At 42.3% G+C, this 15,685-nt stretch overlaps 1 pseudogene; it reads right to left on the reverse strand.

Moving 5' to 3' along the window:
- Nucleotides 1–8,834: 8,834 nt before the first annotated feature.
- Nucleotides 8,835–8,952, reverse strand: LOC124617126 (annotated as a pseudogene).
- Between the last annotated feature and the right edge of the window lie 6,733 nt (nucleotides 8,953–15,685).

Genomic DNA, 15,685 nt, shown 5'->3' on the forward strand with positions numbered 1-15,685 from the left:
AAAGCTTCTATTCTCTTCTTGTCTAAACTAGTTATCGTCCACGTTTCACTTCCATACATGGCTACATTCCATACAAATACTTTCAGGAACGAGTTCCTAACACTTAAATCAATACTCGATGTTAACAAATTTCTCTTCTTCAGAAACGCTTTCCTTGCCATTGCCAGTCTACATTTTATATCCTCTCTACTTCGACCATCATCCGTTATTTTGCTCCCCAAATAGCAAAACTCCTTTACTACTTTAAGTGTCACATTTCCTAATCTAATTCCCTCAGCATCACCCGATTTAATTCGACTACATTCCATTATCCTCGTTTTGCTTTTGTTGATGTTCATCTTATACCCTCCTTTCAAGACACTGTCCATTCCATTCAACTGCTCTTCCAAGTCCTTTACTGCCTCTGACAGAATTACAATGTCATCGGTGAACTTCAAAGTTTTTATTTCTTCTCCATGGATTTTAATACCTACTCCGAACTTTTCTTTTGTTTCCTTTACTGCTTGCTCAATATTCAGATTGAATAGCATCGGGAAGAGGCTACAACCCTGTCTCACTCCCTTCCCAACCACTGCTTCCCTTTCATGTCCCTCGACTCTTATAACTGCCATCTGGTTTCTATATAAATTGTAAATAGCCTTTCGGTCCCTGTATTTTACCCCTGCCACCTTCAGAATTTGAAAGAGAGTATTCCAGTCAACATTGTCAAAAGCATTCTCTAAGTCTACAAATGCTAGAAACGTAGGTTTGCCTTTCCTTAATCTTTCTTCTAAGATAAGTCGTAAGGTCAGTATTGCCTCACGTCTTCCAACATTTCTACGGAACCCAAACTGATCTTCCCCGTAATCGGCTTCTACCAGTTTTTCCATTCGTCTGTAAAGAATTCGCGTTAGAAAGAATTCCAAATTATAAGACTTTATAAGGGTGTGCCTAACATTAGACTTATAGTTAGATTTGGGACCTACCCCATGCTTTTATAACATAAAAAAAACCTTGGCGCGTCGTTTTATCCTGCAACGAATGGTGAATGGAAAGAACAGTGTTAATCTTATTATTTTTTCTGATTATTTGTTTTTGGGGTGAATACGGTCTTCCAAAATCTCCATTGGACGTAGGAAAATAATAAAAAAATGTGTCTGACTCCAAAAACGTTTTATTCAATACAAAATCTACAGATACTTCATGAATTGTGGTTTTTTTATACTGTTCTCCAAATAAAATTATATCTCTAGTGACTTTTTTGTAAATGAAATTGATGAAGTTGGTTTGTTTGTTAATATATCAAGTCGCTGATATCACGTTAAAAATTATGTTTTTGAAACCACAAGTCGTACCTCCACAAGTGACAAAGAGTTCTGGGACATCTCCTTGCCTAAAAAATGACCCTCGTATGTTAACATAAACATGTTTAATCGGCTTTCTTTGTTCAGAAAAACATCATGATAACCTCTAGCTTCTAAAAATCAAATTTTAATACATGCACTCTAAATGCTTGCTTACTCTTTCAGTGTATTTTAATCGCAAGAGTAGAGAAGAGCGCCAGGTGATTCTTCATTCCCATCAAAATCTTAGTGTTCTACTGAAGAGAGACACGATTACTGTGTCTGTCCACGCCACAAACTGCGAAGACACAACCCTACATTTTCAATTATCCGAAACACAAGGCAGATTAAAGTATACTTTCCACTCGAACGTTTGGTTAATGAATTTACTTACCATTTGCTGACATTTGCTTACCATTTACTCACGTTAAAACAACGCAGTCTAGATTGGTATTTACAGACAACGTTCGATGTAAACAGATTCTGCGCAAAATCCGATGTTCGTCATAGGGCGAGAAGAACGTCAACTGAGAGTGCCGTCAACGTTGAAATTCATAATTTTCCTGTTAGAGTGGTTCACTGCGTGGAGTGGCCGCACGGTTTGAGGCGCCACGTCACGGATTGCGCTGTCCCTCCTGCCGGAGGTTCGAGTTCTTCCTCGGGCATGGGTGTGTGTGTTGTTCTTAGCGTAAGTTAAGTTACTTTATGTAATGTGTAAGTCTAGGGACCGATGATCTCAGCAGTTTGGTCCCTTAAGAATACTCATTTGAACACATTTTTTGAATGGTTCACAATCAATGTAGACAAACAAATCTTTTCATGGTGTTTGTATTTGTCTTCCGACACGATAGCATCGAACTTTTTTGGAAGTTTAATTTCGTATCTAATCATCCGACTTCCGTTCATTTGAGAGTAGTTTCAGAAGGCCCTAGGGTATCATGAAAACTGTGCTACTAAACAAATATCAGAATGCAGTTACATGTCCGTGTACCGATGATTTAATGAAGGTGACGTTGGCACTGCATTTTGCTGCCCGTGTAGTTACGTAGCTCTGTTGCTGGCGATACCGGAGAGAAGCAGCCAGAGAAGGGCAGGCTGAAAAGAAGAGCGTTTGTTTCTGGCGGCTCTCTGCCACTGACGCCCTCTCGTCGGCTTTGACTCTGCCACTTGACCCGAGGACGGCGAGAGGCGTCGGACCAAAACATCGGCATCCCGAAGGCGGAAGAGTCCAGGCGCTAGCTCGACAACAAGTGTTTTTCTCTCACTCTTTGGCGAACTGGCAGAGAGAGGCAAAAACGTGCGTCTTGTCAACGATAAATTTTCTGTATCGTATAGGCGCTCTCCAACAGATTCTGTTGAATGTATTTTGAGAAATCCATAAACAAAATTCGTAGCACACACTGTGACAGAATTGCAGAAAAGCCAGGAGATGAGCCAATGTTTATAGCATTTGTAATGTTTTTACCTCTCCGTGATATATGTACACTTTAAAAAAATTATTGAACAATACCGATTAAGACATGTTTTTAGTTATTTGCATGTTTCGTGGATCATAATTTGCGACCTAAAAGTTCAAAAATATTCCATGGAGTATAAAGTGTTGCAGAACAGATTTCATTTCAGTTTGTGTTTGAAGGTCATTTTATTACACACTAAATTCTTGAAATCACTGGATAAAGATTTTCATGAGCGAATGCCTTTGTCTTTCCCTCTTCACTAAGATTGATGGAAAGAGTTTAAATCATTTCTGTTTCTGGTTTTATGTTTGTGAATGTTACTGTTGTTTCAAACTGATTGCTTGCCGACGTCAAACCTTCTAAGGGAGCGAATGTAATGTAAAGCTGTTGTGAGTATGTCTGATTGTTTAAAGAGCTGTGTTCAAGAAGTTCTTGTATGAGGACCAACTTATTACACGCATCGTTTGTGCACATATGTATGTATCTGTCTTCTATGTCTACATCTACATCTACATTTATACCCCGTAAGCCACCCAACGGTGTGTGGCGGAGGGCTCTTTACGTGCCACTGTCATTACCTCCCTTTCCTGTTCCACTCGCGTATTGTTCGCGGGAAGAATGACTGCCGGAAAGCCTCCGTGCGCGCTCGAATCTCTCTAATTTTACATTTGTGATCTCCTCGGGAGGTATAAGTAGGGGGAAGCAATATATTCGATACCTCATCCAGAAACGCACCCTCTCGAAACCTGGTGAGCAAGCTACACCGCGATGCAGAGCGCCTCTCTTGCAGAGTCTGCCACTTGAGTTTATTAAACATCTCTGTAACGCTATCACGCTTACCAAATAACCCTGTGACGAAACGCGCCGCTCTTCTTTGGATCTTCTCTATCTCCTCTGTCAACCCGACCTGGTACGGATCCTACACTGGTGAGCAATACTCAAGTATAGGTCGAACGAGTGTTTTGTAAGCCACCTCCTTTGTTGATGGACTATATTTTCTAAGGACTCTCCCAATGAATCTCAACCTGGCACCCGCCTTACCAACAATTAATTTTATATGATCATTCCACTTCAAATCGTTCCGTACGCATACTCCCAGATATTTTACAGAAGTAACTGCTACCAGTGTTTGTTCCGCTACCATATAATCATACAATAAAGGATCCTTCTTTCTAAGTATTCGCAATACGTTACATTTGTCTATGTTAAGGGTCAGTTACCACTCCCTGCACGAAGTGCCTATCCGCTGCAGATCTTCCTGCATTTTGCTGCAATTTTCTAATACTGCAACTTCTCTGTATACTACAGCATCACGCGCGATAAGCCGCATGTGTGTTTGTTTAAAGTTTCTAATTTACATATACCACTAGCTTAGAACTTTTGCTATGTGTACCACATTGATTAATTTCGCTAAAAATATTTTATGCGAATTTCCGTCTTATATTTAATTCTAATATGTTTTGTGATTTGGAGAGCTTCTAAAATCATGGTTTGCTCTTTGCTTTGGCTTGCTCATTCTTAGAAATGCTTCCTCTGCAGTGGCATCCGTAAATCTTTGTTCTTTTGGTCTTCACCACCTCGCTCTCTCTCTCTCTCTCATCATGGAACTAAAAACCGAGGGCCCTTGAGAGCAGGAAGCAGGCAAAGCCGTCTCGTAGCAGATGGAACGTTCTGCATGACTCTGAGGAGCGAGGATACCGGTCGACAGGAAATGAGTCTGCCTTCTCCAGACGACAGAAAGGGAAGGGGCGGCGTGCTTTGACGTCGGGAAATTAAAATTTTTTTATCGCCGAGACTGTACTGAAGAAGCCCGCAGAAATAATTTCGATAATAGATCATAAGAATATGGTTTACTGTCTGTGCTTTGTTGACATCTAAAATCTGTTTAATACTGAATTCATTCACACCTGAAGATAATGTTTACATCAACGTAATGGTCTTCTTTTTTTTTTGCGCTGCACACAGTGTCATTTGGTCCTTACATTAACTATTCAAAAAACATTAATATTTCGGCGTAACTGTGAACACAAACCATGAAAATTATCTTTCTGGTACTTTACACAAAAACAACACTTGGTACTTACTAAACAAAAATTATAAAATAATATGCCTATTACATTCACATATACGCATAAACTGTTTTCGCCGTGTTTCGTATTGTCAGTAATAATCCTACATGTACACCCTTAGAAGAAATTTGTAGTGTCTCAGCGATTAACATTGTAGAGAGAATTTGTGAAAAATGTAATCTGCGATGATCATTGTTCGTTATATGAAGCATTTCACAATATTGAATAAGTAAAATCGGATTTAACCACGAACTGAATTCACGACAATCTTTTCGTTTTCGTGTACGGCGCGGAAAATGTCTAGCTATAAATATGCTTACAAATGACTCGCGCATTGACTTTTTAATGAAGGAAATGTTATTGTAAATTGAACTCACGGTGCTTTATATCGGGATGTATCAGAAGAGCAAATCCACAGGTCACGAAAGATAGCTGAACACGAAACCAGACCTGAAGAAGATAGCCTCAAAGGCCATCGGTAAATAGCCGTACTCACTTATTCCTTGATATTTCAAGCCTACCGGCATCGAAACATAATAGTGGTATTCGTGCCTATCAAAGAAACTATTGTCAATATATTAATACCAATAAAACCTATTGTTTGCAAGGGCCAAAGAAACACGTACGCCTGCCTAATATCGCGTAGGACCCCCGCGAGCAAGCAGAAGTGACGCAGCGCGACGTTGCATGGAATCGACTAATGTTGCTGGAGGGAACTGACACCATGAATCCTGCAGGGCTGTCCATAATTCCGTAAGAGTACGAGGGGGTGGAGATCTCTTCTTAACAGCACGTTGCAAGGCATCCCAGATATGCTCAATAATGTTCATATCTTGGGAGTTTGGTGGGCAGCGGAAGTGTTTAAACTCAGCAAAGTGTTCCTGGAGGCACTCTGTAGCAGTTCTGGACGTGTGGGGTGTTGCATTGTCCTGCTGGAATTGCCCAAGTCCGTCGGAATGCATAACGGACATGAATGGATGCAGGTGATCAGACAGCATGCTTACGTATGTGTCACCTGTCAAGAGTCGTATCTAGACGTCTCAAGGACCCCATATCACTCGAACTGCACACGCCCCAGACCATTACTAAGCCTCCACCAGCTTGAACAATTCCCTGCTGACATGCTGGGTCCATGGATTCGTGAAGATGTCTCCATACCCGTACATGCCCATCCGCTTGGTAAAATTCGAAGCGAGACTCGTTTGACCAAGCAACATGTTTCCAGTCATCAACTGTCGGTTGTTGGTGTTGACGGGCCAAGAGGAGACATAAAGCATTTGGCGTGCTGTCATCAAGGGTACCACGAGTGTACTTTCGCCTCCGAAAGCCCATATCGACGATGTTTCGTTGAATGGTTTGCACGCTGACACTTGTTGCTGGCCCAGCATTGAAATCTCCAGCAATTTGCGGAAGGGTTGCACTTCTGTCACGTCAAACGATTCTCTTCAGTCGTCGTTGGTCCCGATCTTGCAGGATCTTATTCCTGCCGCGGCGATGTCGGATATTTGATGTTTTACCGGATTCCTGATAATCACGGTACACTCGTGAAATGGTCGTACGGGAAAATTCCCACTTCATCGCTACCTCGGATATGCTGTGTCCCATTGCCAACTATAGCACCACGTTCAAACTCACTTCAGTCTTGATAACCTGCCACTGTAGCAGCAGTAACCGATCTAGCAACTGCGCCAGACACTTGTTGTCTTATATAGGCGTTGCCGGTCGCAGCACCTTATTCTGCCTGTTTACATATCACTGTATTTGAATAAGCATACCTATACCAGTTTCTTTGGCGCTTCAATCTAAATAATGTATTGAACACCATTAAGACCAGGGGAATATGTATGTATCAGCGTCAGTTGAAGGTTTAAGCCGATTATCGCCAGCTTCGTTAATCCACCATCTTTTCACCGCCACTGCCGCCAAGACGGGCAAGATTTCCATTCCGCTGGACTGAGCCGAATTCCTCCTGTCGCTCTGCTGTTTTGCCGTTGGACTGTTTGACTGGTGCTCGACTACATGTGTTAGGCTTTGGAGCATTTCCTCAGAATATCTGTGCTACCGTGGCACTTGCCAAGTGAATACAGTGAACTTGCTTACAAGACTGCATCCAGTGACAGACGGTGAACGTTTGTAACTTGTAGTTTCTCTTGCTTCCATTTCGTTTACTTTCTCGTGGACTTCAATTTTTCGTAGGTACAAAGCTTGACGATTTAAGTTGTATTAATGTTTGTTAGCCAATAAACACTGAAACTGAGGAAAACAGCCCCACGTTCTGACTGTGATGAGCCAATTGGGAGCGACCGACCGCCGTGTTATCCTTTGCCAGTGGCGTCATCGGATGTGTTATGGAGGGCCGTGAGGGCAGCACACTGATCTTTCGGCCATTGCCGCTTTCTTGTCTCCCAGTCCGGTCCTCCGACCAAAGAAAAATCTCCGATAGTACCCAGAAGCGGAGCCTCGTCTTCCGAATAGCAGCTAGACACTCTGATCACCGAGCTACGGAGGCAGTCCTGAAAATTCAAAAGCGTTTACTTATTGGTGTAGGTCACAGCACACCTCTCAAGCACTCAGCGCAGTCATCCACGCCAAATAATGACACACTGAAATAGAGAATGAACCATCATCGTAAGTACTGCAGTATCTGTCCGTGAATACACTACAGCACAGGTCACAACATTCGTCTGATTACTAAATGGGAGGACTGTAAGGAAGTCGAGGGAGTGGTTGTGGCCTCGCGAGCAAGTAGCTCGTAGCACGTGGCTTCAGCGGAGTGCGTTTCCACGCTTGTTAAAAAGCTAATAGGAGAGTCAAGGATCTCGGGCAGCGCAACGCGAGACGCGTGCCGCATTACGTAAGGCACAGCTGCGGAATCCGCTAGTTTCGGCTGTCGCGAATAGAGGCCGGCATTGTCGCGCAAACCGGTGTCTGTTACGCGGGAGGGCGCATCAGCTGCGGCAGCGAGCCGTACCCGCTAGCCACCCATCTATCACGCTCCAGTTTGCACGCTTCTCGGCTTTCAAAAACGCCGGGCCCGGTCTTGCGCGCGGCGTCCGTAAAAGGTTTGCCGGCAGGCCCGCGCCAAGTGTGGCAACTGCGCCCACGCAACAAGACAGGCGTGCCAATTAATTAGCTTGCGAAAAAAATAAAAATAAAAGGTTGGGTGGAGGGGGGTAGTGGAGACGAGAGGCCGGCGGTTTGGCGGCGAACAGCGGGCGAATGCGTGCCCCGCAGTGTTAACTGCGCTACAGAGGCCCGTCGCAGTGTTGCCAACTGCAGCACGTCTTTAAGGAACACGCAGTTGCCGGTCACTTTATACGTGGGATGCTTGCTGTTGTGTTGTTATTAGACTGGGACGCTCCGTAAGGGAGTTCTGGTTTTGGCCGGCTGTTTCACTAATGAAGACGTTACTGTCCTCTCGGGATCTCTCCCGATTTATCGCACAAGCGGGAGGCGCCCTGTATTCCAAGCGGTCCGAAGCACGCATATCATCGGCGAAGGATTTATTTGCAAGGAGAATTAAGCGGTAAAACGCAGAGTTTTGCTTAGGAGGAGCCAGAATCAAATCCGGCTCTAAACTAAACCTCTTCCGAACAGGTCTCGTAAGACCCTAACTACCGACCGACCACCGTGGCGTCCTCAGCCTATAGGCGTCACTGAATACGTAGAAGCTTAAGGTCAGCACACGGTCTCCCGATCGTTGTCAGTTTTCGTGACCGGGACCGCTACTTCTCAATCAAGTAGGTAGAAGACGAGGTAGTGGCACATGTAAAGCTGTGAGGACGGGACGTGAGTCGTGCTTGGGTAGCTCAGTTGGTAGAGCACTTGCCCGCGAAAGGCAAAGGTCCCGAGTTCGAGTCTAGGTCCGGCACACAGTTTTAATCTGCCAGGAAGTTTCATATCAGCGCACACTCCGCTACAGAGTGAAAATCTCATTCCCCAAGTAGCTCCTCAATTTGCCTCACAAGGGCTGAGTGTACCCCGCTTGCCAACAGCGCTTGGTGGACCTGACGGTCACCCACCAAAGTGCTAGCCAAGCCCGACAGCGCTTAACTTCGGTGATCTGACAGGAACCGGTGTTACCGATGCGGCAAGGCCATTGGCCAAACGCCGCTCTACACATTATAAATCACGTCAAGATCGAGCTTTATCGAACTCGTTCTCTGCTAGCTAGTGAAGGAAATGTGTCCTTGATGGCTCTTTAAAGACTACTGAATCCTTTGAGGGACATCAAATTCAAATGGCTCTAATCACTATGTGACTTAACATATGAGGTCATCAGTCCCCCGGACTTAGAACTACTTAAACCTAACTAACCTAAGGACATCACACACATCCATGCCCGAGGCAGGATTCGAACCTGCGACCGTAGCAGCAGCGCGGTTCCGGACTGAAGCGCCTAGAACCGGTCGGCCACCACGACCGGCGAAGGACATCATCTTTACGCCAGTGACATTTATAAGTTTTTGTTACACTATTGCAATTTCGGCCTTAAGCCATTCATTATCAAGTGCTGCTGCATGTTTAAAAAATTATTTTACAGATTCATTATGTATCTCGGCGTTGTGCCGATTATACAAGACATTTTAACTACGTAACCATGTTACTTACATATTATGGCTTTAAGCCATGTCAACGTAATGTAAGCTGACACATTTGTATGTTTTTTTTTCCTTTATTGTATTTCAACTCCCCATAGGGGCGGGCTGGTAGCAGCATATGCGCTGCTCTTCAGCCGAAAGACATAGAACAAACAATAGAAGACATTTAAAAATATACAAAGGAGAAAACATGGTGAACATAGATATAAAAAAGGGGGAACATCGGAGATTTTGTATGTCGCTGTCAATACTGTTAAATAAATTCGTGATGTTGTTACAAAGTGCGAGCACACTTATTCAGACATCGTAAAACAACATAATCTGTTAATCTGTAAGTTCACATATTCGTTAACCCATCACTAGTCACAAATGCATTACACCACAGCTGCAGACTACTGTTTGCAGGCTACTAATAACCGTTTTCGGGCGTAAACGGATTACAGATATTGTTTTGCTATGTGTGGAGTGCCATTGCAGTCCAACGACTGTATTAGGAAGCAAAGAGTATGCCCTCGTTGCACAATTATGAAGTCTGCTATAAATTCTTACGTGACTTATTCATAAACCATCACAGATAAACGTGAGGATTATTTTTCAGTAGCACTTGATAATGGCCTAAGGCCATTATAGTCACTGGCGTAAAGATATTGTCCTTCAAAAAATTTTTACGACTGTGAATCCCAGCTACAACAAGTTTATTCACTATTGAATCCGTTTGTAACCTGGCTCACCCGGAACTTGTCTTCGATTGTCCTGTGGCTGGTCTTGATGAATTGTGTTCCTGGTGTTAACGAGCTTGAGGGACACATAAATAATACACACGATTAATTTATTGTCAATCTCTTCTTGTTTATACACAGTAGTCCCTGTCTGATAATCAGCTTTATAACAGGCAGCAATCTAAACATTCGGGTCTGGTGAGCAAGTTACATTAACAGGGCACCACATCACAAAGTACTCTGGCAGCAGACTAACGCATGAATTCACACTGTTCGGGCACGAAGTGTACATATTTTACTGAAATGCGGACTGATCCACACCGATAGCTACAAACTGACTACATGATGTTGACTTAATGAATGTTAACTAATGACTCAATGAAAATTACACAATGCGACATAAGCTGTAGGCTGCTCGCCCTGGACTACTTGCGGCGCTGTGAGCCATCCCTATTTATAGACGAACATAATATCAGAAATCACAAAATGTTGGAATACAGAGCTTTTACATTTCAAACAAGGATGCAATAAACCGGAAAATTAAAACAGGCAAAATGCAATAGTGGTTCACAAGTCCTCCAGAATGTTTAGAGACACTGAAATTTTCTAATTTGAATAATTAACAAACTAACAAGTTATTTTAATGAAAGTAGGCAGGTTTTGAATCAGAAAAATTATGACTACAAAACTTTGGTACCAAATCTTGGAAATAATCATAATTTAAGATTGCAGCTTTCTAGAACAAGTAGATTTTGAATATGAATACTTTTTTAAATAGGAAGTTTTTGGAAAAAGTTAAACGTTTATTGAAAAGAAGAGAATGAGGCCTTTCATACGTACTGTACCAATTTTAAAACAAACTACTATTTACTATTTTAGGTTGCAGTAGGTACTGGGAGATGAAGCAGCTTGCGCAGGATAGAGTAGCATGGAGAGCTGCATCAAACCAGTCTCAGGACTGAAGACCACAACAAGAACAACTATTTACTCACTGAAAATTTCACCTTAAAGTGGTTTTCACGTATAGTAAACCACTAACATTTCTTTAAAGAAAATGTTTCTCTGTAAACTCATTATATTTAGTAATTGAGAAACTAAAGAATAAATAATGATGTTTTCATAATACCTGCTTAATTATGAAATAGGACATTTCGAGTAACTTTGTGCTATTAAGATAACGTATCAAAGAAAGAAACAAAATTATTTTAATATCTTGAGTGTTATAAGAATAAATAACACAGTACCGCCTTCTTTTTCATCATCTCCCGAAAATGGCGCTAAGTAACCAGCAAGTGCGTAATGAATCTCTCACTCTGCGGCAGTATTTTGAAATTTCCTGGAAGATTAAAACTATGTGATGAACCGGGAATCGAACCCGGAACTTCATCCTTCATGCGGAAATGCTCTTACCGGCTGAGCTATCCGTGCACGACTCACAATCCGCCTTCCCCTCTGCCGGTACTTCCAAATTCTAGAGAAGCATACTCAGCTGTAAACAATCCCCTAGGCTGTAGCTAAGACATTTCTCCGCGATTTTCTATTTTCCACGAGTGGTAGTCCGACAGATTATAAAGGTGAACTTTTGTGATATTTAAAAAGCAGGAGAGACGGACAGAATTGAAACTATGAGGGCAGGTCGTGGATCGTGGAAATTGCATCGATACTTCAGACTGGGCGAGCAATGCCCTCGAAGCACGAGATTCTGGGTTCGAGTATCGGTTCCGTACATAGTTTTAATCTGCCAGGAGGTTTCAGGATAGTAGTTAATTCGCTGACTTCTCGCATCATTGGGAATAGTTTCTCAGATGATACATTAGGAAGACTTTACACGTATTTCGTCCGAAAATTTACCAGGAGCGAGTCTGATCTTACATACATGATGGAACCCGTTTCCTTCCAAATGGAACATTAACTTACCAACTCCACTTCCAGCGAAACTGTTGTCGCTACAAACTGTGGCATATTTCAAGGGAAAAAATAAATGAAAACGTTTATTTTGATACTATTTATAATCTTTTGAAGTAATCTCCGCTGTTACACATACGATTTTACTCACGTATTCGACTTTGATGCCAAGAGTTCGGAGACAGCTGCTGCTTGCCATTAATCCACTCGATTTTTAAAAAAATAAGGTTTCCCGACTCGAATATCGTACACCAAACCCACCAGTAACATGTTTGTAATTAAGTGTGCATTGAATTTCTCCCTCAAGGCATTTACCCACAATGAGCAATTGAAAGTAAACACGGTATGAGTAATAATCATTTAGTATGAACATTGACGGATGTAACTCTTTAAGTGTTAGCGTGACCTTCTCGTAGTACGTCCGTAAAGAAAGGACATACATACATGACGACTCAAATAGAAAACTATAAATCCTCTAAGAGTGGTGTCGATAGCTAATGTACTAAACTTTTATATACACAATAATCCAAAATGGCTACTTCAAAATATAAATATCGACCTCATTCATTGGCAACTCAATAAATCATCATTTATCGTTCGTGGCTCTCGGTTCTGGCAGCTATGGAAGTTCTTGTTCTTATTTCTGTTATTGTTCTTGTTGTCGTCGTTGTTGTTGTTGTTGTTGTTGGTGGTGGTGGTGGTGGTGGTGGTGATGATGATGATAGTCATGTTGTGGTCTTCAGTCAGAAGACTGTCTCATGCATATCTCCACGCTGCCCTATCCTGTGCAAGTCTCTTCATTTGTGCATAGCTACTGCAACCTACATCCATTTGAACCTGCTTATTCTTTTCAAGCCTTGATTTCTTAATTTCCCTCTACAATTTTTATCGACCACACTTCTTTCTATTACCAAATCTACGATTCGTTGATGCGTGTGTCCTGTCAACCAACCTTGTCAACTTGTGCCATGAATTTCCTTTTTGTCTCCAGTTCGATTCAGTACCCTTCCATTAGTTATTCTATTCACCGATCTGATTTTCAACATTCTTCTGTAACTCCTCTTTTCAAGAACTTCTCTTTTCTACTTGTCTGAACTCTGCTTACCGTTCAGTTTCACTTCCGTACGAGGCTACACTCCTTAAAAGTACCTTCACAAACTACTTCCTTTTACTTAAATTTATATTCTATGTTAAGCCGTTTCTCTTTTTCAAAAATGCCTTTCTTGCTGTAGCTAATCTGCATTTTATATCCTCTATGCTTTGGCCATCGTCAGTTATTTTGCTTCCTAAGTAGCGAACTTCATCGACTACTTTTAGTGTCTCATTTCCTAATCTGATTCTACCAGCATCACCTGTTTTAATTCGACTACATTCTATCGCTCTTGTTTCACTTTTGAAGTGGTCATTTTATAACATCTTTTCAAGACACTATCCATTCCGTTCATCTGCTCTTGTGAATCATTTGCCGTGTCTGACAAAATTAGAATGTCATCGACAAACCACAAAGTTTCAATTTCGTCTCCCAGAACTTTAATTGAGGATAATTCGGGAATTTGTGTGTTGTCTGTGTGAGGTTGTCTATTTCAGAAGCTCCCAGCTGTAGCGTAACTCTGTTCTGTAATAGTTTCATATAATGAATTCGTTATGATTTGCGTAGTGATTTTTAGTCGGAAACTTTTCATACCGGTTTCTCACACTTTTTTTATATAATTGTGTGAAAACAGCATGTTCCAAAAAGGGACCGACAAACGGCATTGTTTACTCTTCTGCCGTGAAGTGAACTGGCACAAAGGTTGAGATACTGGATACGCATGCACGAAGAGCGAGCTCAAATCCCCCCCCCCCCCTCCCCTTTCCCGCCAATCCTTACTCATTTTTCCCAAATTTGTCTTATAGTTTTTTGAAATGTATGCATACATGGTTCCTTCCAAAAAGTTTTCCGATTTCCTTTTCCGTGTACTGTCCGGATGTGCTTAGCTTCGCCTGTAATGTCCTTGACGTTGAAAGAACGTAAAATTCTAATTCATCTCCATCTTAAGTTTTATTGGCGATCCGAATAGAAATAAATAGCCTTTCTTCTGCTTAACGATCGTCTTTAATGTTCCAGTGTTAGGATTACCAAGGGCTGGTGCATCACTCCATGCGAACCCGAAACGTCGGCGTAACTGATAGAATCATGGGCGCTCGCATGGCAAATATCATAGTGACAGACGCTGCCTACACCGGTAGCTCCTCCGATGGTGCGGGAACAGCCAGACACAGAGGTGGCCCTGAATGCGGGTTGCAGCTCCGCGAGCCGCCAACCGGCGGATAGGATGCAGGGCCCACCAAGGCCGTGTAACCGTCTCTGTTTATTTGCGCCCGCTGACGTAGTCGGCCAAGAATATCTTCGCATCCGACTAATAGACCATTGCGATAGCTTGTCCGTCAGTGTAGTTATATTTTAAACTTTCTGTCAGCCGATTTCAAATTTAGTCCGAGCGTCTCACACCAATGGAAAAAAACAGGATTTCAGCCTATGGCTTTATAGGTGCGGCTTGTATCAATAGTTTACTATGAGATTGGCCAAAAAAGAAAAAAATACGCAGTTTAAACGCCTTACAATTTTAGTTCAAAAAATGGTTCAAATGGCTCTGAGCACTATGGGATTTAACGTCTGTGGTCATCAGTCCCCTAGAACTTAGAACGACTTAAACGTAACTAACCTAAGGACATCACACACATCCATGCCCAAGGCAGGATTCGAACCTGCAACTGTAGCGGTCACGCTGTTCCAGACTGAAGCGCCGAGAACAGCACGGCCACACCGGCCGGACAATTTTAGTACTAAGAGCAGTAAGTATCCTAGTAATGTTTATTAATATTGTTCTGGATGGAGGTATCCGTATGTCTTTTTCTTCCTTATGTCAATATCACGTGAGTGCCTTTGACGCAATTCGGGCAGTGGGACACACAGCCAGTTGGAGAAGTGTTTGTAACATACTAAATGTGAAAAAAAGTTCTACTTTTACCTCGCAGGGATACGCCAGAAAACGGAGTGCTAAAGAATCACCGACAAAATAACCAATCCACGATTTATTGACACACAAGAAAGTGGTTGTTTGCCACAATATGTGCATGAAAGAAACAACTAGCGCTCGTGAGACTCACGAGTTAAGTCAGTCGTACTAGTACGGCCTGAAAAATTCTGAAACATGTGCAAGCTACGGCATAATTTCGCGAGGAACTCATTCATTACGAAGAAATGAAAATTTTCAGTTCGGCGGTTTTTCTTTAACAGCTGCATACTTAACTACACACTGGATAAATGCTTCGTTCGTATTTGTGGAACTGAAAACTCGACAGATGTGTGCAAAATTAGTTTTTGTTCCTTCCTTCTCTGTACATCGTAGCACAGTGTTTTATGCGACAATCAGCATGGACTTGCTGAGGAGACCTTGGGAACAACTGAGTTATCGCACTTACACTTAACACTATTTTGCAAACCCCTGACACAAGGAATTACTGTAAAGTACCCAAGTAAGTTTCGAAACTAACACCCGGCTTCCCCCTGACGAAAATATTTATATCCTACTACGATAACGTTGCCTTCTGAAAAACTAGGAAGCCCTA

The sequence above is a fragment of the Schistocerca americana genome, chromosome 5 (assembly GCF_021461395.2).
Source record: "Schistocerca americana isolate TAMUIC-IGC-003095 chromosome 5, iqSchAmer2.1, whole genome shotgun sequence".
NCBI classification, from domain to species: domain Eukaryota; kingdom Metazoa; phylum Arthropoda; class Insecta; order Orthoptera; family Acrididae; genus Schistocerca; species Schistocerca americana.